Raw genomic sequence first — 26,324 nt, 5'->3', positions numbered from 1 at the left:
AGCGCTGACGCAGTGTAGTGGAAAGGACTGTAGGAAAAGCCACGAGGAAATTAATAACCCTGTCTTCAGAGGAACCAGCACCACAGCCCTACAGCCCTTCTGGCCATTCCTCCAGGACTTCTGGACAACCCCTCTAAAGGAGGTCATGGAATGTCAAACTCCAGTTCCTTGGTGCAGATGGGTTGCGCGCTGCAGGTCACGGCATCCCTCGATGCAACCTCGATGCATTTTTGCTATGCAGAAGAGGAGCACCTTGTCCTGGCTTTGGAAAGTGCACACAGAAATAGTGGAGCTGTGTTTCCTCTTGCTGCGGAATCCAGAAGTGGTCAGACATGTGGATAATGTGCTGAGCTCAGGCCTAGGATCATGTGCTGAACAATAGGAACAAGCCAGCATTGCGGAGCCCCTTGCTGCATCTCACTCCCTGCACACCATATAGAGATGCAGAAGAAAAACAGCGTGTGAACATGCAATTACAATCATCTCCTGCTTCAACAACAGGGTGTAGATTAAAGTTGTGCCAACAAGAATTTGGACATTTCTGCATTTTGAGTATTTTCCTGGTCAGTAGCTTAACAGATTTTTGCCTACCATATATACATACTTAAACAAAACTCATATATAGGTGCATGTATGTAACACAGACAAACAAAACACACAGGTAACACCTGAAGGATGGCTCTGCAGAAAGGTCGTGTGTATGACCTATATGCTACTCAGCTTACATAGCATGACATTTATGTAACACTCACAGGCATTGTCAGCTGGCATTTGCCAAGGAAAGAAATAAATCTAATAATAAAAACAACCAAAACCCAGGCATCTTAAAGGAAACAACACTGCACAAATCCTCCAAAAGGACAGAGTTGTCTACACAACAAAGGCTCAGCTGATTGATGCTAAAATAAGCAGTTATGCAACAAGTGAGGAATACAATCTCCAGGGAAGAAAACAGCAACGTTTTCCTTTCATCTTCATTCACCGGTGCTTATTTTTGCAAACCTAAAAGGAAAAATATAGGTAACCTTTCAATAATGAGCACCTAAGTAGAATTAACGGGTATTTGAAAGCGAAGGATGGAATCTCTATGAGTTTTGGATGAGTTCTGCAGAGCTAAAGCCTGTTGCTAGCATGACAAGGTGTGAATATGTTGACTTTAGGGGTGAATTGTTCACCTACAGCTACGACTACAAAACTGTTAAAGCAGCTTTAGGACAGCAAAGCTTATAAAATAGTTCATCTCACAGTGCTTTGGTGTAATAAAGCTTCGGAGCAAGGCTTGGGACCCGTGAAAAATCAGTGCAGACAGATCTCATGGAAAGGAAGAAGAAAACCCAGTGGCCTTGTTGGCATCAGATTTGATTACTGCAGTACATTAGCACCAGACACACGGATAGGGCTTATCCGAGGGAGTGCAAGTAGTCCCCAGAAGTCATGAAAGTCCAATGTTGTTTTGAAGACCTTCAGAAACAACCTGTTTTACAGCTTGAAAACAGCACAGGAGACACATGGCTGGTAATTTACTGCCTTGGATGCCCTCTTGTGAGGCCTCTGGTAGTCAGAAGTCATCAATAGAGCCTCATGGCTACTTTGATTTCTGTCAAGGGCCAGAGCAACACACAGCCATTCCAGGAGGGGAACACAAAGATGATGAAGCTTGCCTCCATGTCCCAGGTAGGCTCATCCAATAGCCCACCTACAACCAGGATATTCCATTTTTATTGAGATAGGTGTTAATTTGGAGAGTAGGAAGCAGATGCTGCAGAAGGAAAAAGAACAAGCTCTGTTCTGAATTACAATAATAATCATTCCCATCTTCGAGAGTGAGCTACTAAGGAAAGATCAAGGGAGAGATGGCTGCTATGGTCATTAGATGAACTAATCCCTTTTCTCATTCATTCAGCATAATTGTGTTCCTCTCTGAAGCTAAGGGAAAATGTGCTTACAAGAGAAGAAAATGTGATTTGGCAGCTCAGAGGATAGTGAGATTTTGTTTGCAGTCTCAATTACCTGCAGTAGGGAGGAATTTGGTACCAAAATAAACTGTAAACAAAAAAACCACAGTGGATATAACATTACAAATGTCCTTCCCTTGATGGATAGCTCAAACACCCCTATGTTCTAGCAACAGCTGCTTTAATATCTTGTAAAGAAATGGCAGGCTCTCTGTCTGAAGGGATTACCTTTAAGGGATGCATCGGTAAGTGGTTTTGTGCAAAGATGCTCACGTTCTTGTGGGGTTTATGCACTCATTTTCTTCCTGCCAAATGTTAAGCTTGGTTTTCTGTTGCTTTTGGTTTCTCTGTTTCCTGTAGGTTCACTTCTATTGCAAAGTACATGTAGTATATCACAGGTTTCAGACTGGAAGAACTGGGGTTTTCATAGGGTGGATGGGGGGAAATAAGGAGCATCAGTGATCCGCTGAACAGCTTCAGTGATGCTCCTGCGACAGGAGACCTGTTGTGGCTCCTCCTGCTTTGGATTACATCCCTGGGCATCCCAGAAGACTTCCCCTACACACTTCCCCACTTTGCTCCCTTTTGGGGGGCATTTCAACCTTTCCATGTTAGATATGGAGATGGGATAACACAGCTCTTCAGATCTTCACATGAAGATGTTTGACTGCTACGGGAAAACTCGGCAGTTCTGGGTGATGGGTGATGAAACTAGAAGTGGATTTAGAATAGTTCAGTTGGAAGGGACCTACGAGGCTCATTTAGCTCAGGTACCTAAGAACCTCTTCCCTCCCTCATGAAAGGCTATCCCAGAGGCAGGACACGCCATTGCAAACCTTTTCCCTGCTCATTCCCACCCTGCAGTGCAGGGGAGGATCCACATAGGTGTAAAAGCAGCTCTGGTTTACTCCCCTGAGCAAGCCAACAGGGTTCTCCTCCTCCTGCAGCTGAAGGCAACAGCCAAGGTGCCAGCGGGTGTCTTCCTACCTGCAGATCCCACCACACAACATGCCATTACTTTCTCAGTTAAAAACAAAGAGAGACATTAAAGAGGTAAATCGCAATTCAGTGCACTGAGCAGTACGTATGCTAAGCAATACATGCATCAGGACTGCATTAATCCACATTTTAGACGGATTCCCTCTAGACATTCAGTTCATAACCGCGTTGGCTATTCCCCTGTATTCCTCCGGAGTTGGAAGGTGTGAAAAAGACATTTCCATTTCATTGACTAAGCTCCCAAGGGGAGAGTTTATGAAAGTGCAAGTGCATAATTTACTGCCTGACAGGATAAAGATGGTATCTGGGTTTAAAAAAAGAGTGTACCCTGAAAACCAAAATTGCTAGAGCAGGCATTAGTTTTCCATAAGCACCGTATTTCAGAAGCATTTAATTTAGCTTAGAAGCTCTGTTAAAAATACATGCACTGTAAATTGCAGCTGTATAACACGATATTTATCAGATAATGTCACCAAATAGGCTCCTGTTGCAATATAAATGCCAGAGGAGTTACAGAAAATAAGTGTTGAAGTAGAGAGCTTCCTTTTTGGAAGTGGAAAACCATTATCTCATCCAAAAGTCATAAATAAAGCGATGAGGGTTTGCTTACAGGGTTGGTTTTAACCATAGGGGGGTTGCCACAGACACTCCATCTCCTGAGCAGTGTTCCCAAGTGGCAAACTTACCCCGGATGCAGTGAGCAGAGAGGGATGTGGGATGGGTGATGATGACTCAGAAGGACCTAAGGGTAGCCAAAAGGACAAATCAGGTGTTAATGCATCTGGGGAAAAGAGATGAAGGTGGAAAGTGGAGGATTTCTTGAGATTTACAACATCACACACTATTCATCAGGACTGAACATAGCCAGGACCTGATACAAAACGCCACAATCCCAGCTTCTGGAAAGGATGCCCAAAGGCTGGCTCCGAAAGCCCCATGTTTAGACACATAAATGCACGGTCTGGTTTTCAGAGGATGGAGCACCTGGCAATTCCTATTGATTTCTTCAGGGTTTGGATCAAGTTGTGCGTATGCAGCACTATTTATTAGCAGAAGGTACAAAGGGCTGTGAGAGAGGGAGGGTAAATAAGATTTCAGATCCAACATCTCCGCCTTCTGCTCCTCTGATGGAAGACATTGATCTGGTCTTTTTTGTCTCCTGTTAGAACAGGACTGAAATAAGGCTCGTGCTGCCATCCATGCACATCGACAAATTGCTTTGCTGAGCAAGATGCTGAGTCCTGTCTTATCTTAGGTGCTTTTTGTACCATAGGTCCATGTGCTAGCAGTGCCGAGACTGGATAACACCAGAACCACCACTGAACTCTCTTCTCCACTTCCACAGAAGCACAGTACTTTGGAGGAGGAGCAGACAGGGAGCATCCACTGCCCCAAGCACCTCTGGAGTAATCCTGCTAATTTAATTCCAGTCATTCTGGGTTTGACCCAGCCACGTTTTATGGGATTTGTAATTTTCTAATTCGTTTTTAGGCTGCGTAGTTGGGAGCAAAGTGAATCCAAGGAAGCTGCAGCCACCCCATTTCATTGTGTCTCTAAAGCCAGAATGGCCACTCACCTGAAATCCCTGCAGCCCTCTCCTGGCTTTGTGAGTTGAACCTGATGTGGTTCTGCTCCTCTTTCAGCTGCTTCTTGAATGACTCATGTGGTTATTGCCTGCTCCTTCCTCCTTTTCCTTTGGACAATCCAGTCCACTGATCCTCTTCAGTGATTATATTCATACCAAGTTACTGGTTATCCACCTCTCTCCATGCTCGCTCATCTCTCTCCATTGCAGAGAACGCTTCAGTTGGCCCCATAATATCACACCCAAGGCAACACAATCAAAACTGAGATTGGATGTGCTGAGCCGCACCCCTCATTCTTCTCACCCAGCTTCTCCATCCACTCTCCCAGTCAGAAGAGCAATGTATGCCTGGCACAGCTCAACCAATGCCTTGTCAAAAGCACTTTACAATGAGTGAGATGATGAATGCTGCAAATCTGTGTTGAACTTACACATACAAGAAGTGGCTGGCTGGCTGGGCAGCTGATTCCCTGGCTCATCAGCCATGCAGGGGAAACAGAACACACCAGGACACGTTTCTAAGCCACATTCAGAAGAACTTCCTCAGTACTGGTAGCTCCTTGCAGAGGGGATCCCAAACGGAACAGCAAGCACGGAGGGCCTCAAGGTTGTGCACCCTGTTTGTAAGATATCGCAGCAACAAGAGCATGAGGACTTAGGAAGTCCTGGAGTCCATCTCCTAGGATGGGCTCAGAGCCCTTCCACAGAGGATGTACAAGCTACTGATGTGAATTTACCTTTGCCCTGTGAAAGCAGGCTCTGAGCAGTGATTCAGAGAAAACTCCAGGAACAAACTCACCGACAAAGGTTTCAAGCCGATAAGTGGGTATCCTTTATTGCAGCACTAGGAGACACAAGGGATAGCTCCTCCTAACGTGCATTGCCGTACTGCTATACAGGCCATCCTTATGTAGTCCCTAGGCGTACATACATTACATGTTCATGAGGCTACACATGGATTACATCATTTTCCAGAAGGTTCCCCGCATGCATGCACAAAGGTGGTGGTGGTCTCTGAGGGTCCTTTTGATGCAGAGGGTTGACCAATGTACAGGGGGGTTGGAGGAATTCGATTGCTTAAGCAAAGGTATTGTCTGTACCTATCATGCCTACTAAGCAGAACAAAAGCACTAGCTATTGACAAGGAAAAGCAGACACTTGGTTCTATTGACAAGGAAAAGCAGACACCTGATTCTACTGATAAGCACCTATTGATAGGGAAAAGCAGACCCCTGAATCTGTTAAGGGGGAGAAGGAGGTGGTGATGGCTGGGACCAAACCCTAAGGCCATACGTTCAGACTAAAAGCTGAAAAGTTCAAGAAGAGGAAGACTCATTTACTTCATCTTGAAGACCCCTACCCACAGGAGGAAGACTCATTTACTTCATTTTGAGACCCCTGCCCATGACCAGAGGGGGCACTGCGCAGGTGCAAAGGACCTTCTAGCTCACTGTAATACGAAGTGGGGATAGGACATGAATATGTATAGGCGTATGGTGCGACCTTATAAATGTAGAGGGAAACAACACTGGGGCACGCATGACTTTGAGGAATTAGCCCCGTGCCTCTCAGCCCTGAATAAAAAGCATACCTACTTTACAACTTTAGAGTTGTGGAGTCAATCCGCGCATCACTTTACTTCTCCCAACATCTTCATCACTTCAGGCAGTCTTTGAAGCACCAACTTAATTAACATCACAAACATAGCAATAAACCTGTCCTACTTATCAGTTACTTTAACTGCTTCCATCCTGGACATCTGCTAGTCCCTGATACTCCCCAGTAGATGTTTACACCAGCTTACTGGGTTCATTAATACCACAAACACAGCAATTATCAGTTAGTTTAGCTGTGCCCATCCTGGACATCTGCTACTCCCCATCCCCAGGTCCTGTTTTTCTATTCTGTTTTACTTACATTTTTTGTACTAAGGTCCTAAGGACCTAAACCCCTGTCATCTATCTTCAAGCACCGCAGTTATTTTCCATTACAAAGCCATCAAACTTAAAGTCGCTTAGAACTGATTACACTGTGCTTTTGTGCCTCCTTGTCTCAGCGGCCACCCATCTGCCTGAGCCATTCTCTGGTGAGCTCCACAAATGACATACAACCAAAGCAACACGCCAGGACTTTAATGCATTGTATATGCAACGCATCCCCTCCTTTACAGTGGTTATAATCTCCGAATCAATCGTAGCTGGCAGTGGAAGTTTCACACTAATGACTTCCTTATTATGGATGGAGACACCTTTCAGAGCTAATGAGCAGAAACAAGACCGCTCAGCTCCTACCTGAGGAGGTGACTCCACGGTCACCACTCGGAGCAGAGCTGTAGTGATGCTGCAGCACAGCAAATGCACAGGAGTCAGTCTGTGCTGCCCCTGCCTTTGGGACCCGAGTTCAGAAAGGCCTTTAAGGATCCCAGCTCATGCCCACCTAACAGCAGGGAGGAGAGTTACCCATCACACTGACGCATCACCCTGCCTTGCCATGCAAGCTGGGACTGCAGCCCAGGGGAAGCCTTGCTTTCCCCATCTGGAGGTGTGAAAGGGAGGGTTCAAGTTCCGTTCTACCTTGACAACTAGGAGAAAACAGCCAGTTTCACAGTTCATTCCCAAGCTAGTCCTGCAGGGCAGGAGCAGTGGGTGAGCCAGGGAGGATGCTCAGCATCCATCCCCCAGTGCCCGGGGTGGTGGCATCTGCCCTGGTACCTCTGGGAGCAGCACAGCACAAGCCTGGCTGCTGAAGGAGAAACAAACAAGCACATGAGTCACAAAGGCAGGCAGCATATGATGGGGACAGGTACTTATGCAAATCGACTGTTAACACCCAGCCAGACAGAGCTGATAAGCCTCCTAGGCCAGCTGGAGGCTTCTTCATCCAGCTGGGGGGAGGAGGAGGAGGACGGCATTAGGATAACAATAGGAAACCGAAAAGCAAGAGCAGGGCAGCTCTGGGAGGGTTGCACAGGGTTTCGGTACCCATCTGCTGCACCCTGCCATGCCACCGTGTCCCTGCGCTGGTCAGCAACAGCAACAGCCACCACGCTCCTCTCTGCTCCCGGAGGCATCCTGCGGTGCAGATGCAGGTTTCCATGTGGTGCCTGTCACCAACGCCTCCTGGGGACAGAGTTTGCATCTCCCTGCGTGCCCTTGGGAGCAAGGAAAAGCATCACCCAGCAAAGCATCCCAGACTTACGAGCCTGCACCACAGGGGAGTCTTGAACTGCCCCCATAACTTCTCCGCTGCCCCTTTGTGGATCAGCCACCTCCAGGAGCATAAATGAGGCAAACCATCCTCCTGCAGCGCTGCCGGGGATCCCGCAGGAAGCTTCCTATCCGCCTGGCTGGGCTGCTCATAATCAGATAGACGGGGTTTAAAAGAATCAAGCCTAAGCAGCTGAAATGCAAACAGGAATAGGTAATGGGGTCAGGAAACAAACGCTGCTCAGCCAGGGCATAGCCAGAGGGTCTGCAGGGCCAGTAAATAGGGACCATGCACGTACTCATGGCTTGCTGAGCCAGGAGCTGTGGTGCTTCTTCAGGATGCTCAAGAACCAGGGACTCTGGTCCCATCTTTCTCTGGTATTAGGAAACCATATGAAAGACCCTGTGTGCTTCAAGAGAGCACTGAGACATGTGGCTCCTTCCCTGCCATTGCACCCATCACCACAAACCTGAGTTGTAGAAGGAAGGATTTTGCTGTCCCAGAGCTCCATTAGTCTCCAGTCCTTGCACTGCCAGCAGCTCAGAGGATGCAGGACACATCCCTGCTCCTGTAGCATCACCATGCATATGGTCCCCTGCCCCACACTGGCTCTGCCAACACCATCACCTGCCTTACCCATGGGCAGGGAAGAGGGGACAGAAGCACCAGGGGAAGGGGGATTGCTGGATTTAGGGAACATTTGGTTCTCCCAACGCTTGGATTTCCAGCTCGTGTTAATGATGTAATGCTCCAGTGGTGAGAAGCCAAAGTCTACCCTTCCTGCGGTATTCCCTTAGGAAAAAGCTATTACTGCAATGTAAAACTGAGCATTGGACCAGGCCGGTGATTCACCAGAGAAGATGCCTCTGCCTTTCCCTATTCAGCGAGGCAGGGATGGATGTTGTGAGGTTTGAAAGAAAAACTGAGAAAGCCTTTAATTAATCCCGGGAGGTTAAACCATGCCAGGCAGGGACGGGATTCCTCCTCTGCCTCCTTTCTGGAGCGGGACCACGCTGCTGCCTTCCTGCCGCAGCGCTTCCCGGGGCATCCGCCGGTCCCCAGGGGAGGATCCAAAGCAATTCCCAAAGCTTCTTTGCCATGGAAGCCTCGCTGCTGTCCCAGGGCGTTGAGGAGCCCAGGAGCCCCCTCTGGCAATCCCCGGATCAGTGCAGGCTGTTGGAAGCTCCTACCTGCTGGGAGGACACCAGGGTTCAAGGTCGGGTTTGTTTGTCTCCCATCCTGACAGGCACAAGCTGTTACACAAGATCCAGGAAGTCACTTTTATCATCAGGCTTGATTCAATTTATAAGATTAAGAGCATGGAAAAAGCCCAAATACCAGTGCTGGAAAGTGCTGGCACTAACCGGGACGATGCTTGCTTTGGACAAGGATTGCTCTTAGGGTCTCTTATTGCCATGAATCAGTAGGGGCAGGATACAAAGTGTGCTGCTGGTGATGATGAGAAAACCTAACCCTTGCTTGTATAGAGCAAAGTGTAGAACAGGGCTTAGAGCAACTTACGTGGTTCCTACAGCAGCTCCTGTATAAACATCTCCAGCCTGGGAGCATCCCATGATGTAAAGCCAGGGCTTGATCCCTGGCAGAAGGCAGGGAGTGCGGCTCCATTGCCAGCAGTACCTGTGCTTGGAGCAAGCTGCTCCAGTGGAAGGTGTCCCTGCCTATGGCAGGGGTTGGAGCTGGATGAGCTTTAAGGTCCCTTCAACCCAAACTAGTCTGGGATTCTGTGCCTGATTCATCCCACAGAGCAGAGGCCCCTGCCAGAGATCACACCAAAACCATACCTGCCTTCTTGACACCTTTGCCAACCAAGATCCTCATAAAGCTGCAGTAATACAACAATTCTATGACTGAATAATTGCCAGGAAAAATAGGAAATTTAGTTTCCAGGGCTGTGAACTCCCTTAATGCAGCACCACATTTATAGATATCATGCACAGAACAGTGCAGGGATTAAGGAACTATGGAGTTTGATAACGGCTAAGGGAGAACCTGAGGTTTCAAAGAGAGCATTTGCTAGGTCAGCCATGGGAAGGACCACAACAACCTGAGCACCTCCTGCCTTGGGGGGAGCTGCCTTTCTCTGTGTTGATTCCCATTAGAGAGCGGTGGCAATGGAACCTCGGGAGCATCCAGTTCAGCCAAGCGCCTGTGTTTTATCTCAGTGGGAAATGGAGAGCGGGATCCGGAGTTTTCACAGTGAACAGATCCACAGGAAAACCATTCCCTCTGCTCCTAGAGGAGAGAAAATCCTCCCGCATCGTTGCTCCTGCCCTTTCACCAATGCACACGCTCACTGAGGAAGCTTCTGCACACTGGCCACCCTGTGATGTTTTTATGTGGCTCCTTAATAGCACTTCTAATCCAGGGACCTGCAGCCTTATCTCCATGTAAGAAGACGGAGTTTTGCTCCGGTGATGTAAGTGGCAATAACCCAGCACCCAGCTTCAAGGCCTGTCCATCAGCTACATCCATGCCCTGGCTCTCCAGTAACACTTTTACCTACAAACAGAGGAATGGTGCAAATCTACTCCGTTCTTAGACTCAGTTTGGTGACAACAGCCCCAGGTCTGCATCACCACACACCTATAGAATCATAGAATAGTTAGGGTTGGAAAGGACCTTAAGATCATCAAGTTCCAACCCCTCTGCCATGGGCAGGGACACCTCGCTCAGGAACTGGGCAAATACACAGGGCACAGCTATAGGCAAGCCATCTAAGAGTGGTTGTTTTCACTGTGTACCACCTTGAGCATGCTTAACAAGCAACCTGAAGAGGTGAACCCCTTAAATCCACTGTTTCATTGCACTGAGCAGTGATATATTGCTGGAGTAGGATCGAGACACTCGGCAGCACCAGTAGAAGGCTGCAAGGCTGCAGTGTACGCTGGCTCCATGGCCCCAAGTGCTTTGGGAGATCAGCTATTGTGATAATACAACAGTTGCTTGTGCATGGGATCGGGCTCAGTCGCTCTCAAAGCCCAGCCCTTGCCACAGAGGCTTTCATCCTTTGCTTTCAGAGTAAAGTGCATCCTCCCTGCCCAGAGCAGCATCAGCTTTACCACAAAATACCTGCAGCATTTGATGTCTGCAGAGGCAGGCATTACTCACCCTGTTGCTTCTTATGCAAACACGGTACCGCAGCTGGGATAGCAGAGAGAGGAGCCTGAACAGAGAGATGCCCATCACCTGGGGCTCTGTTTCCCAGCAGAAAAGTCATCCTGGAGATCCTCCTTGCTGTGTTGTAGCACTGGGAGCTGCATGTTCAACCTGCTCTAGTGGAAGGTGTCCCTGGGTTGGAGCTGGATGAGCTTTAAGGTCCCTTCCAACCCAAACCAGTCTGGGATTCTTTGCAGACGGCTTTTGGTTTGAAAAGGATCCCAAAATTATCACCTATTTTGGAGCAATCAGTGCTTGCTCTTTAAAGTATGAATTACCCTATTGTGCACAATAAAGGAAAACTAAAGGAAATATTGCTACTCATACCTCTGGATCCAGGTTTTCACACCTTCTTTGCATAATTCCATCCTGGGATATGATGCTTTCCAAGTTAAACAGATAAATCCCCCTGGTACCCAACTGTTCTACACCCTGGTTTTATACTCCACCAGGAACAAACTGAAAATTCAATATAAAGGCAGTTGTTTCCCCAGCAACAGATTAAGGAAGAAAAAAAATCAACTTCATCCCATTTCCAGGTGTAAATGTTTGGGGTAGGAGCAAAACCGCCAATGTCCTGCATTGACAGGACAAATACAAAGGCATCTTCGAAAGGCTCCTGTAGGCATTACTCTGCATTGTGACATTAAGGGGAAGGTTCCTTGATTGCATCTCTTCTTGGGAATGGGTAAATGGAAAAGAGAACTGGAAAGGGTAAAAGTGGAAAAAGAGAAGCAAGCATCTAGGGTTTAATCATTGCTCCTTTCTCCACGGACCATTGCCACTTTTTATCAGGGTGATGGCCAGAGCCAGAAGGGACAAACCACCACAAGACAAGATATTCTCAGAGTCATTCTTCTGCCATGAACTGGAAACAGCAAAAGGAACCTCACTGGTGTGAAGCTGGTGGGAGATGATGGAGAGTCAGGCTGACAGAATACCCCCCGCAGCCACCTGTATTTTGGCACTGGGTGAGTTACCAGGATCAGTAATGATATAAAGATCCTTCCATCAAAAAATAGATGGCAAAACCACTCAGATAACTCAAAGAGACAGCAACAGCTCCACAGAACAGCCCAGATCACCGCTTTCCACCCCTCCTGGTAAGCCAGGTATAGGCTGTTTGCTGCCATCCTCCCTCTTCTCCCCCTCAGTCAGGGACAACCTCCATCTCTCTCGTAGAGACTCCCTATTCTCTCACTTAGCCCCATAGTCTCACCCACCACAGGCAGGCTGGATTGCTTTGGAACCATGTCTCAAGCTTGCCTTTATAAACATCTAAACCCCTTTCTCTTTCTCTCTCTGTTCTCCCCCAAGCCTCCCTCTTCATCCATCGCTTATCATCATCTCCAGTCCCAGCAGCTGCCCTCAAGACCACATCAATTCACTCCACAACCACTCTGGTCCTCCGCTTACATAATTCAGAAGCTTCTTGCCTTCCCCTCTGTATTCCTGTTACCTTTCCACATCTCCTCTTACCTCGCTGAACCAATAACCCACCTACCATACGGCCAGCCCATCACCTTTGCCCCACCAGCCTCTAGAATGTGTCTGTCAGCTCCTTCCCTAAGCGCAGCCTCACTTTCTGCCCAGCTTTCTTTTAAGCCTGGGAAAACCTTCCCGATAAAATCTGAGCAGCCACTCCTTCCTCCTCCTCCTCCAAAACCATCCCTGCAGCTCCCTCCTGCCAAAAACCCTTCCAAACACAACCTTGCCTATGGCTGGGCAACGGAGGAACTAAGGCTCTCTTTCCTCCCTCCATTCTCAGGCAAGCGTTAGCCCAACCAACTCACACCAGCCAAGACGGGCCCTTGCCTTTTGTACATCTGTATTTTGTATGCTGTATGACCATTGTTATTAGTGCCTGCAAAACACAAGACCCTCAGGGCAGGGATTGCCTCTCTTTAAACCCTGCTTCTGCAAAGCACCTAATGCAGCAGTGTTCCCAGCAGTTCCCTGTACATGCTCCCAAATACAAGCATGCACTGATAACAGTGGGTTCCCTGAAGGAGAGCTACAGCAGAGCTGGGAACTAGCAGTGAACTGCAGTTGTCACTGGTGCAGAATGGGAGGGCAAATGAAGATCAGCTGGACAAGAATGAGATTGTCGGAGCAATCCCAGACACAGCTCCAGGCTGGGCAGAGAAGAGATTCAGAGCAGCCCAAGGAGAAGGACTTGGGGGTGCTGGTCCATGAGAAAATGAACATGAGCCGGCTTCAGTGTGCGCTTGCAGCCCAGAAACCAACCGTATCCTGGGCTGCATCAAAAGGAGCGTGACCAGCAGGTCGAAGGAGGTGATCCTGCCCCTCTGCTCTGCTCTCGTGAGACCTCACCTGGAGCATTGTGTGCAGTTCTGGTGTCCTCAACATAAAAAGGACATGGATCTGTTGGAACAAGTCCAGAGGAGGCCACAAGGATGATCAGGGGCTGGAGCAGCTCCTGTATGAAGGGAGGCTGAGAAAGTTGGGGCTGTTCAGCCTGGAGAAGAGAAGGCTGCGTGGAGACCTCAGAGCAGCTTCCAGTGTCTGAAAGGGGCCTATAGGGATGCTGGGGATGGACTCTTCATTAGGAACTGTAGTGGTAGGACAAGGGGTAATGGGTTAAAACTGAAACAGGGGAAGTTTAGATTGGATCTAAGGAGGAAATTCTTTCCTGTGAGGGTGCTGAGGCACTGGAATGGGTTGCCCAGGGAGGTTGTGAATGCTCCATCCCTGGCAGTGTTCAAGGCCAGGTTAGACAGAGCCTTGGGTGAGATGGTTTAGTGTGAGGTGTCCCTGTCCATGGCAGGGGGTTGGAACTTGATGATCTTAAGGTCCTTTCCAACCCGAACTATTCTATGATTCTACACAAGCACAGAGCACAGACTGGTGCAATTAGGTGTGGGAGAAGCGATCATCAGTGCTTCCAAAAGCTCATGTATCTCCATGCTCCAGCCCATCACTGTTAGAAGTGTCCTGGCTTCCATGCACTTAAAGCAAACTTCGCTCTCAGCACAAACCAGGGCTTTGAGCCTTCACTTCTAAACCAACCCCGTATTATGATCACTAAAATGTCAGAGCTAATTAAGAAGAGGAAGCTGTGCATAAACCAGCCAAGATGCGCATCTGCCACCAAAGAGAAAGTCTTCCTCTTGCAGCAGATAGCTAGGCTGGCAATTTGGTGAGCCCTGAATTACACGCTGGAGTGCTAACTTCCCTTGTGCTTGCAAAGAAAAGAAAGGCTTGAAAAACATGATTTTAAATGATGTCCAGGGGTATATTTAAAGAACAGCTAAGCCAAATCCCACCCTGGCTGCTGGAGCACCAGTGGGGCTGCACAGCAGATAAGAGAGCACAGCTTTTGGCCAAGTAGTTTTAACCATCACTATAGAATATTGATGCCATATCAAGTACACATCTATATTCTGGTGTGGCGACTGAATTACACTGATTTATGAAGCTGATAGCGTGCACCCGTGCCAAGCTCCCAGGTAATTGATCAGCTGCCTGGGCTGAACTTCAACATGTAATTTCCAGCTCCATTTGACTGATCAGCAATACCATAATTGGTTGCAAATGTCCTTCCTTCTCATTGTTGTGTTAAGTGGCTTTTGCATTAACACAGCAGAGCCAAGTAAATAAATAGGACTTTACTGTTGGGCTGAAGACAGAGAACGGCTGAGAACTGGGCCCAGACTGAGATGGGACTGTGTAATATTGCCAGGCCAGCACTTTTGTATCCACTCCTCATTTTGCTGCAGTTGGAGCCCTGGTTGCTTCAGAAGAGATGTGCTTTTAGCAGAAGGGACTTGGCCAACCCTGTGCTCAGTGAAATGCAAGTTTATTGAATCTCTGCCCCCAAATGCCTGAAGTCAATAGGTTTATTATTAGGCCAAGCCTTGATGTCTCTAGTCCTCAGATGCCCTGGCTATGAGAGGAAATCAGCTTCCAAGATGAGGCTCTCTGCTCTACAGAGCAGCATTTGGGCATCTGAATGAGCTGGCAAACTCCAAACTGAGCTTTGAGAGGTCGCACCTCATCCTCCAGCTGCTCTAACACCAGAACCTAAGCTGAACCAGATGGTGGCTCCCACCTCAGCTCAGATCCGCTACTGCAGGATGCTCAGCTCAGATCCACTACTGCAGGATGCTCAGCTCAGATCCGCTACTGCAGGATGCTCAGCTCAGATCGACTACTGCAGGATGCTCAGCTCAGATCCGCTACTGCAGGATGCTCAGCTCAGATCCGCTACTGCAGGATGCTCAGATCCGCTACTGCAGGATGCTCAGCTCAGATCCGCTACTGCAGGATGCTCAGCTCAGATCCACTACTGCAGGATGCTCAGCTCACCGCTCTGCAGATCTCAGCTCAGATCGACTACTGCAGGATGCTCAGCTCAGATCCGCTACTGCAGTGCTCAGCTCAATCCGCTACTGCAGGATGCTCAGATCCGCTACTGCAGGATGCTCAGCTCAGATCCGCTACTGCAGGATGCTCAGCTCAGATCCGCTACTGCAGGATGCTCAGCTCAGATCCGCTACTGCAGGATGCTCAGCTCAGATCCGCTACTGCAGGATGCTCAGCTCAGATCCACTACTGCAGGATGCTCAGCTCAGATCCGCTACTGCAGGATGCTCAGCTCACAGCACTTGTAGAGGAGCACATAAAGACCAGAAAGTGTCAGATAGGAGACCAAGTAAGCTGCAGAGTTCCTGAAAATACCAACTCCAGCACCATGTCTATGAGCAAGGGCAACCATTTGAACAGGAGAAGGTAGAAGTGCGCTGCTGTGGCTCCACTTACCCCATGCAATAGCTCTGTACAGCACCAGGTCACCATGTGCCACTTCTGATTTCTGATAGAGACATAAAACACTGGTTTCTGGTGTATGATTCCTCAGTACCTGCTTTCTTAATGCTCTTCCCATCCCTTATTTCACCCTGTTCTATCGATGTCAGCCCATTTCTGGCTATATTCTAAACATTTGGAACCGGCTTAGACCAGAGGATGAATAGTGGTTATCTGGTGACTCTACAGCAATGAAACGTTATTACAGACCTTTCACACCGAGTCACCACAACACAGTGTGGAAGAACAGGCAATGAAATAAGTCAAAAAGAATAAAAGCCTTGAGTCAGGAGAACTAATCTGTTATTTTCAAGTGTTCCCAGCAGTTCAGGACTTTACACCTTTGATACCTTTCAGCCCCTGGCCTCTGCCAAATAGAGCCATTGTTTTTCTCCCCTTAGCTCCCTGAGAATATCTGCCCGTGGCTGACTCCAGTGTGAATGAAATTAAAGACTAAGCTACTTAACTGATGGATGCTCTTTGAACTATCCCATTCAAACCCCCGGGATACCAGCCCCTTGCAAACAGGCACACGTCATTCGATGGTTCTTAAACCTGTCCACGGAAGACATCAGGATGGAAGTGCTCAATACCTTTTGTTTTAAAGCCTTTTCTGGTGCAGGCTTTGAAGGGCTCTGGGCTGCTGCTACACAGAGCATCAAGCTCTGCAGCAGGAATAAAGCAGTTTGACTGAAGAGGTGGTGGACAAGGCATCGCTCCCTACCCATTCAGGGCATATGCGGCACAGAGCTGAGGCCTGTGATTTTCTATATGCTTTATAAAGAGTTTAGCATAGTCATTACTCAGCAAATAACCGAAAGAAACAGGTTTGTAATTGGTTTGTTGAGACAGTTGTAAGTTATTAGCGTTTACTATGCCCTGGTGCATGCACAACCTGGGAAAAACACCCTTCTTGTAAGGGCCTGTCCTGCAACTCCTGCTCAGAGCATTTGCTCCCCAGTGGGGTCAGAGACACCATAATTAATGTGATTAAGCAGCAGGCCCCATCCCCCTGGATTTCATGTTGGCAGTGCTCTTCAGTGCCCAGTGCGTGGACCGTGCCAAGCCCCCACCTCCCTCCCATCCCAACCTGGCCACAGAGCAGCTCCTTCCCGCATTGCTGACTACTTCTGCCCATTCAAACTGCTCCTTCTGCAGCCTGAATCCCTCCTTGGTACTTCACAGGGGCACAACCTCCCCAGAACCTAGGGCATCGCTCCCAAAGCACACAGCACAACAGATGGCTTCTCACACAAAGGACATTAAATCTCCCCTGGCTGATTGGAAGGGATGCATTAACCAAGCGGGGATGTGTTTCACCCCTGGCTCTTGATGGGGAAGGAGGTCGGTTTGGTTTGCAACAGCTCCAGAAGTCAGACATGAGAGGGAAACATGCAACAGCTTTCAATGATGTCTCAAGGGCAGCAGCTGCTTCTTGGCAGGAGCCTCTGCTGAAGCACCACTGAGCATCACTCCCACTCCCAGCACTGCTCTGCTGCCAGTGACTAAGCAGTTTGTATAAATCAAGCTGCAGCAGAGTTCAGAAGCCCAATAATAATACTCTGAAGACGTAAAATAACAACAGTACGGTGGGGTTTATGTTAGGAGGGTCACAGAGAAGCGTAATGGGCGTTCTGATGTTGAGACTTGCAGCTTGGCTTTGAATAATTTCAACACAAATTTGATGTCTTCAAGCAAAAGGAACTGGAATTAATGCAATTAAAACAGAGCAAAGCTGCAAGCTGAGCTGATTTTCTGCTTCAAGCATTGCTGCTTCACCTTTTCCTCCAAGCCCTCCATCTCTCATGTTAAAAGTAGGTGCTGTCACCTATGTGGGGCTTGGTACCGGTTTGCTGCATGAGATGTCAGTGATGCTTCTGCTCCCCATCCTGCTCTGTTTAGCAGGGCATTCATAGGTGGCTGCAAACATCCTCCCCAGCACCACAAGGACCCAAAATGCCACAGTGCCTCTGCAGCTGGCACAGGATGAGCTCTGCTCATTCCATTCACTGCGGCTCATTATTACTTTGTTTATATCAGTACAACTTAATCCAACTAATTACCGTCATGAACTGCAGCGCATTAAGGCCCTGGCTATAAAGGGCTATTGTACCGCACTAAATGTAATCCTTCTAAAACATCCTGTGTCCATACCTACCAATTTTCCCAGATTACAGCTGGGTAACACATTGGCACCGAAGGCTCTGCAGACCTTTGATGTCCATGTGTTGAAGGAAACGGATCGAAAGCAGGCACAGCTTTGCACTGCCAGCCCTTTTGGGGCAGGAGCGGTTTGTTCCACGCATGTTCGTTACTGAGCAGTACCAGACACCATGGCTGGAAGCAATAGGCATTCCCAGAGCAAGGGTAATGAAAACCTGATGAAGTGCTGTCTCCATATTGATCCTAATTTTATCAGGAGAAGCCATTTTCCTGGAGTTTCCAACCCAACCTCAAGTGCAGCGTGGCTCAGGACAAAGCTGTCCTTGATGCAGCTCTGGATGTTATTCAGGGATGATGGGAGCAGACACTGCTCAGCCCAGCACTGTTCGCATCAGCCAAAGCTCTTGCTGATGGCATAAAAAAAGCAGGCACTTCAGTGATGCCCGAGCTTTGCAATGGGCTGAGGCATGGAAGAGAAGGGAGGGCAGATCTCTGGATGCATAAAAACATCCCCCAGCAGCAGCATTGGCAGCTCAGAGAAGGATTCCTCTATCAACACCACTCCTTTGCCCAACTGTCATCCTTTACTGCTTGCAAACACCACGCATCCCAAAGCTGTTCCATCATTAGGGAATAATGAGGAAGAACTGAATCCACATATCACAGCATTAACTTGTCACCTTGCAAAGCACTATGCAGCTCAAGCATCCGAACAGCCCAGCCCCTGGAGCAAACACCACATCACACACATAGCCAAAGGCCTGGTGTGGCTGGGGAGGTCACTAATAGCAAGCCAGGATGAAAAGGGTTAAGTTTAAAGCAGGACTTGGTGATTCCAATAGCACTGAGCTCTGTGGAGCCCTGCACCTATTTGTGCCCTGGTTCACAGGAGCTTGGCTTACCCACAGCTCAGCTGCTGAATGAGACCAAGCATCATGTAAGAGTTAACCAAGCCCTTTGCCTCCTGTTAACCTCTGCTCTGCCACTCAGTACAACACCATTATTTAAACACCTAAAACCTCCTTTTCAGAGGTCCTGGATGCCTGCATTGAGCCCAGAGACACCTGAGGAGCCTCAGGACTGCTGGAAATCCAGGCACTATTCTTGAATCAATATTTATGGGTCTTAATAATGTGCAAGCTTAAGCAAAGAGAATAGTCCAAGTCCACAACACACCACCTGGGCTACAAGCTGGTACAGAGGTGGTGGTATAGTCAAGGCACTGTATTGGGTTATAGGAAATCCTGCCAAAATCACTTAATTTCTGTGTGCCCTACTTTCATACATGTGAAAGGGGGATAACAAGGCATCATATTGCGAGGTGCTGAGCCACTAAGAGTTATTATAGGAGCTGCAGAAGTTGCTATAAATACCTGAAGAACGAGGGCATTCGGTGTTGCTCTAATAGAATACAGAGTCTATAAAAGCCTTTGCATTTTAGAGATAAAGGCTTGAGATAACCATAGGAAGCTGAAAAAGTCCTCCCAGCCCTTCACTCCCAGCCACTGATGCTCCCCTGTGGACCAGGATGTGTTGATACAGGGGGAAGGCAGTATTTATCCTTCAGAGATGGGCATCTAAAAGCCTTCAAGCTGGGGACCGGTTGAACTTCACCTGCACGGGGAGAAGGCGATAGCTTCAGAAGGAAGCAGCAGGGCTTTTGAGCTCACTTGCAAGTCTAAATGAGGCTGGGTTTGGAGAGAGCACATGCCATGTCGCTGCTCCTGGCCTGGCCTCTTGGCTGTCTCCTGAAGCCAGGCTGCTCCAAGCCCCCTTCACATCACCCAGATGGCTGTTATTGTACCGATGGTATTAAAAGGCTTTAGAAGAGATCCATCCCCAGCTTCCCACGCCAGCTTCAGCCCTTGCTCTACAGCAAGAAGGTGCTGGGCTCCTGCATAGCTGTGACCTCCCATCCCTTGGGCTTGGAGAGCGCAAGCTCCTGCGATGCAGACAAACTAAACGCATGCATTAAGGAGAGGGGAGGGTGAAGACCTGCCCTGCAGGGGTGGTGCAGCACGGCTGGTCTGCAATCACGAACCCCCCTTAGGTTAGAGCCTGTTTCCATGGGCAGCCAGGGTGCGAGGCTCCGCAGCACAGCCCCAAGGCAGCACAGCAGGAAACAGCAGACTCGGACAGAGCAGAGCTGCTCCCCAGCTCCGTGAGCCCCCAGTGCTTCCCCTAAGGGGCTGAAGGAGGTTTGCTGTCCTTAGCTGCTCTTCCCAGGCCTCTGGCAGGAGCCCATGGACACCTCTCCACTTACTGCAAGGGAAAGCTTCTCTGGGGGAGGCTGGAGAGTGCAGATCCCTGGGATCAAAAGGCTTGTGAAGGGCTGATCCCCTTCTGTCCTCCAGGGAATCAGCACCCCTGCACAGGCCCATTCAGCAAACAGGCACAAAGGAACTGCACATCAAGGGGTTCTCCCTATGCTGCGCCGGTGGCTGTGATGAGAAGCAAGGGAGGAAGTGGGGATGCTGTTGGTAATCCCTCTCACTGCTATTAGCATCATTTGTCCTATATATTCTGCTGGCAGCAAAAGGGAGGTGCCTCAGGCAGCAAAACTACCATGAAAACTGTTCTGTTACCCCCGACCTTGTCAGGCAATATTGGTTCCTGCTGAGATGTTCCATTTCTCCCAGTCAGCCATTCCCTCAAGGAATGGATCTCTGCCTTCTGCTGGCTGCTTCTGCAGGTAAAGAAGTGACTGAACACTGATTTCATGAGCCCTCTGGAGCTCCAGCAGCTTTATCAAAGCTGCAACCAAATGTATTTATTGAGCCATATGTGAGAGATGAAGATGAATTGTAAAGCTCTACCCATTAATTGCAGAGTCTGCCCAAGTATCCAGCATGGGCTCTGTGTGTGCCAGTCAGTGGGGATGGAGACATTAATATACTCACATAGTATAAGGGGTTAACATAGTGGTTAAGATGTGCTGGGCAAGGTCAATGTGAAGCTGCTGTCCATCTCCTATCCATTTGGGAAGCATTCAGTAGAAGGGAATGAGACCTCAGAGCAGTGGGAAGAGCCGCTTTAGGCTGGTAGAAATCAAATGCCTTAAAGAATGAGAACAACATCTATCATAATGGACCTAAAACCCTGGGAAACCTCAAACTGATAGCTGTCACCACTCAACTTCCAGTGGAAAAGTGATTAATTTGGTTATCATCCTCAGTAATACATTCACTTACACACAACCAGCAAAACTTCTGGCCTCTAATACATTAGAATCTGATTAAACCACATGCTCCAGCAACAACCTCTGCACATGAGGCTCATAGGGTTGATGGGACCACGTTCTGACAGGATACAAAGTGGGGCATTTAACTGAATGTCCCCTTATTCAGCTATTGGTTAGACTTGTTTGCTTGATCTTCTGTATTTGTGCTCCTTACAGGCAAGAGAAAGAACCCTGGTGTCAACTGCATAGCCTGGACTTACTGAAAAACATGCATTTTGTCTTAGCTATTTATAATCGGGGGGGGTTAAAGGTACATGGACATTTAAGACATCCTAATAGGGGTTTTGTCCTTGTTTCATCCTCTCCAGTCCAGTGATACACTAAGGTTCCCCACCTGTAATATTTTACCTGGACCCATAGCAATATCCACTCTGGCACAATACCCCGAGCATCTTATCGGGCCATGGCCTCAGTCCTTCTGGAATGATATCCTGCCTTTTTCCACCTATTTCATCCAGATCATGACAACAGGAAAAGGGACATTCAGGCAGCACAGACCCATCTTGTGCACCATAACTTGAGTTATGCCATCACACCTACACTGCATTTTCCCAAGGCACTGTGTGCTGGAGCCACTGGAAAGATACATTAAGGATTCCTGTGCCATTCCTCTGGGCTTAGTTCTTATTAATTTGCATATATTGCTATATAAAGGATGATTTAACTGTACTATTGATTAATGAATGGTCAAATGGTGCTCATTGAGGTGAAGTGGCTAACTCCAAACTGATTAAATGTGCTGTTAAATTTGATAGAAGAGGTCATAGATGCTCATAAATCGGCAGCCCTCAAGGAGAGACCCAAGTCCTGTGTGGGTAAGTACATCCAGAGTCATTGCCTGGGCCAGTTCCTAAGCATAACAACATCTTTGGGAGGGGAAGTCAAGAGGAACAGCCTTTGGTGCGTGTGCCTGCCACCACACCTCATGCATCATCTGCAGCATCTGGAGCTGGAGACGGGGTAGGGAGGCAGCTGGACCACAGCGCGGTGCAGTTTGAGACCTTATGCACATGACAAAAGCCTATTGCAGTCACAGAGCTGGGGAAGGACAAGGTTTTAGAGACCCTGACTGAACACCTATTGAGTTACATCAGAACTCAGGACTGAGCTCAGTACAGAGCCTTGCTCCACTCCATCCTGCACTTGGGAAGGGAGGATGCAAGGGGCAGCCTCACGCTCTGCAACAGAGCGGATGAAGAGTCTGGATATAAACGCCTCCAGACAAGCTCAGGTCCAGATGTGCGCTTTCTAACTTCACCCTTGTTTTGGAATCTCACCTCACTTGTTGCCCCTGTCATGTTTTACAGGAAGCAGACATGGAAACCTACTGGGTTTGGTGCTGACATCCTGGGAAGCAGTTCCGAAACCTGGAGTTTGACCGAGACTCGTGTCCAAGCTCCACCAAACCCTTCAGGCACCACTGTTAGCACTCTAATAACGAAGTTCCATGAGTTCTTAAAGCAATGGATCCAAACCTCACCCTTAACCAGTCCCTTATCACAACACACAGTGCCAGTCACTCTCTTTGAGGTGCCTCTTCCTTTACCGAAACATCCATTTCTGCCTATTAACAGAAACTCCAGTTTACTGTTATAAACCCAAAGCAGCATCAGCTTCATTGGTGTGGTTAAAACACCTCCCAAAGCCTGTGTGGGGCTTCAGGGTGGCTTTGAGACCCCTATGGCTGCTCCTGGCCCCAAACATCCCATTGCCAACCCAGCCCTTTCTCACACACCTTCAACAGGGATCCAGCCATGCTCAATCCAACCGCATTCATTTAAGCCCAGTTTTTAGCTCCCAGCACATGCACGTTTCCTCTCATCAAAGCCTTGAACTTCTTTTTGGTGACACAATTTGTCAACGCAGGCAGTTCATAAGAGAAGAAAGGGGGATCAAAGAACAGCAGGTAAGTCTTATTTACTGCGCGATAGCAAGCTAAATTGCTGCTATAGCTTCGTATTAGCAGCTCCGCGTTTCGTGCTTTTATCAGCATTTCAGCTGCAACACATTCAACTTCAGACAGACAATTTAATAACCAGAAAAGAGGAGTTTCCCCCGCTCTGACAGGCAAAGCTCAGTGCCAGTGGTAGGATGTGGGAAGCTGTTACTTACAGCTAGTGAGGAACGCAAGCGAACTAGAGGGCTTGTACCCACTGCAGGAAGATGGGGAGCCATGGAACCACAAGACAACGGTATGGGTCTGCAGGTGCTCAGGGTGAGCTCCTCTGCTTGGGAGGGGAGCAAAGGCAGCAGAAAGGGTTGAGAATATCCAAGCAAGTGCTGGATGGGAGCAGCTGTTGGAATTCAGCTTCAGATGTCAGTTTGGGATAAGCCCTCTGCTATTTGGATTCGCTTCCATTATACACCAGCATAAAGCCCTATCATTTCCATACCACGCAGCCTTCTTCACAGAAATATCAGGCATTAAAGGCTGCTTCACAGGCATTGCTAACTCCATCACACTTCTTTGCACTGTCAGCATCCCTGGGTTTCAGTGTTGGTTGGGCACCGGTGGGTCAGGCAGCATCTTCCACACTGATAACCTGGACATACAGCGCCCATGCTTTTAACCATTCACATCACCTATGATTGTAATCCTTTTTTATCTGTAGGCATTCATAATGCCTCAGGAATACAGAGCTCCGGGACCATGGGGTGGCTTGCTGCCAGTTGGAGTCTGTGGGCTCATCTGAACACCCCACAGCCCTCTCTGAACACCCATTGCCCTCCCACAGCCCAGAAAGGACACGACACCCACACTGCATCAGTCAACCTAATCTATCAACCCATAAAGTATTTCATTCACCAGCTAGAAGGCAGCTCTGGACAACACCATCTCCCCAGCACAACCCCCGTGGTCCCAGGGAAGAGTCCCATTTAACCAAGTTCTTCATTCCCTGCTATGAATGCCCTTCTTACCAAGCTTAATTTAAAACAGATTTAAGGTCTAAAAGCCTTCAGAAGGACAGGGGTGGAAGGAGCCCAGCCTGGTTACACAGCCAGGAGAGCCCTCGGTACCTGAGCAAGGTGAGCAGAGCCACACATCACAGCCAGGTTCAACCAAGAGGCCACCATCATCAGCAAGCTCATGGTGATGAGGCTCACAAGTCAGCCTATGGGTCAGGGTGAGATCCAATGAGGATAACCAGGGTCAGACCCCGTCCAGCAATTCCCACAGAGATCCTTCATGGCATCAAGAAGGGATGGAGGGACCAGGCTGAGCTTAAATGGGCTCCTGAGCAGAGGGCAGGGTGAGTCCCAGCTGGGGCTGCTCAAGGTGTTAATGCCTGTTAGTGCCCTCTGGAGCCTATTGCAGTGGAAAGACTCCTTTACCTTAACAGTAAAGTATATCTGACAGTACCTACACCTATACCTGCACCTATAGCACGCCTCAAATGACACTAAATGCAGCCTGGTCAGGATTAGCAATGCATTGTAAGACTCTGCTGCTAGCTTTCTCTATGAACTGTAAATAATGCCCAACAAACTACACTGCGAGATGAGGCCACCTCCTCGCTTATGGCTACATCAAAGGCAAAGCTGCTTCCTTCAAAGGCAGGCACAAGACTCTTGTTCTGGAGAGCTCCACGCCCCAGCTCCGAAGCAGATGTGAAAGGGAGGGGATTGGGACTCAAGTGACTTGAAACGAATCAGATGTTGAACCAGATGGGGCCGGCGCTGTTGGAGCATGGGAGCTCTTTTCATTACAGATACAGCTCATGGTGATGCGGCTGTGTGCTGTGGAGCTGCAGGCCAGGAGCTCTGGAGATGGATGGGTGGAGGGCCATGGAGGGTCATGCTGCAAGAATGTATAGGGTGATAAAGCAGCAAAAGGTGATTACACGTTGATGGGTCTGGTGTGACAGCAGCTTCAGGGCATCACACAGGGCAAAACTGGCCCCATTCAGAGGCTGAAGAGCAGACTGAGGGTCATATCTGGGCTCTACAGAGGACAACAAACTGATGTTGCTCTTGGCTTTAGTTCAGCCAAGCAGCCCAGGCAGGTTAGAGGTCCTGGACCACACACTGTACCTGGTACGAGTGCCCATCAGTCACTGTGTGCATGCTTTGACCTGTGTGCGTTGGTCATTCATCTCTCTGCTTACCTCTGGTTTCTTTCTCCGGTGCCCATCTGTGTGTCTCCCATACTGTCACATGGAGCCTGTTTCAAACCCAAGGTGACTGTTCATTCTCCACAGTCCCACCCATTTCCCAGTCTGTATTCCCAGTGATCTCCATTCAGTGGGTTTGTAACAGAGCAGCTGAGAGCTGCAGACTTCCAAAGAAGAGGGGAAAAGAAGAAAACGGGATGGATTAGCTTAGCTCAGCTGGCAGCGCTCAATGGAGTGCTAACATAACCTGGGGGAAAGAGGGAAGGTTTAGGAGGGGATGTTGCTTATCCCAAACCATTGATGCACCAGCGGAATAAAGCCATTGGCCCCAAGAAACTTCTGGAAGAGGCAGAGGGAGCTGGAATGTTGCAGCTTCCATTGCATGTAGAATAAAGGCAAGGCATCTTTCTGCACTGTGAAATAATGTCCTTGGCTTGGGCAGGAAGCAGCTCCCTACAAGCTGTGAGGACATTTTATGGTAGCACATCACCACGAAGCAGAACAAAAAGGGTTTTGCTGTAACTAAACATGAGCAGCAGTTTGCTGCTAAGGAAAGAAATGTCTGTGCTGAGCGTTCCATGTGCAGGTAATCAACAGGAGGGAGCCTTCTCACAGCTTCCTGGGAAGTGCAAAGGGGCAGAAGCCAAGAGCTGCCTGCAACAGGGCCTCATCCTGCAGGCAGCAGGGAAGAGGTTACGGGGCAAGGCTGTCCTGGCAGGAAATGTGCTTGCTCAGCACCAACCCGCTGCCAACCAGAGCATGGAGAGGCGAAGGCGAGGAGCAGCAGAGACCTTTGGAGAGGCTGCTCTGTGGCTCTGCAAGGCTGAGCTTCATGGGATAAATGAGACCTTATCATTGCTCTGCCCTTGTGAGGCTGCAATGGGAAGACATCTTAGCCCTCGCACCTTTGCTCATATTCACTGGTGGTAAAGACACAGACAGCTCATCACCTAAGAGGGGGTGTAAGTCCCCATCACCTAAGAGGGGATGTAAGTCCCATCACCTAAGAGGGGATGTAAGTCCCCATCACCTAAGAGGGGGTGTAAGTCCCCATCGCC

At 48.7% G+C, this 26,324-nt stretch overlaps 1 protein-coding gene and 1 long non-coding RNA gene across 3 annotated transcripts in view; both read right to left on the bottom strand.

Moving 5' to 3' along the window:
- JADE2 (jade family PHD finger 2) overlaps positions 1-26,324 on the bottom strand; it is a 444,935-nt gene that overhangs the window by 79,978 nt on the left and 338,633 nt on the right. The window lies entirely within an intron of this gene.
- LOC133211558 (uncharacterized) lies at positions 760-25,025 on the bottom strand. Of its 2 annotated transcripts, XR_009725233.1 has the most exons (4): positions 24,173-25,025; positions 7,113-7,281; positions 3,565-3,696; positions 760-1,002 (listed from the first exon to the last, which is right to left on the bottom strand). It is a non-coding gene; the product is annotated as an uncharacterized LOC133211558 (long non-coding RNA). The 2 variants fall into 2 exon arrangements; XR_009725232.1 differs by lacking the exon at positions 24,173-25,025 and having other exon boundaries at positions 7,113-8,949.

Source organism: Neopsephotus bourkii, unplaced genomic scaffold (genome assembly GCF_033783945.1).
Source record: "Neopsephotus bourkii isolate Nb327-2 ecotype Australia unplaced genomic scaffold, CSIRO-AGI_Nbou_v1 NB_620, whole genome shotgun sequence".
Lineage (NCBI taxonomy): Eukaryota > Metazoa > Chordata > Aves > Psittaciformes > Psittacidae > Neopsephotus > Neopsephotus bourkii.
The sequence above is the reverse complement of the archived record's forward strand: the minus strand, read 5'-3'. Positions and strand labels throughout refer to the sequence as shown.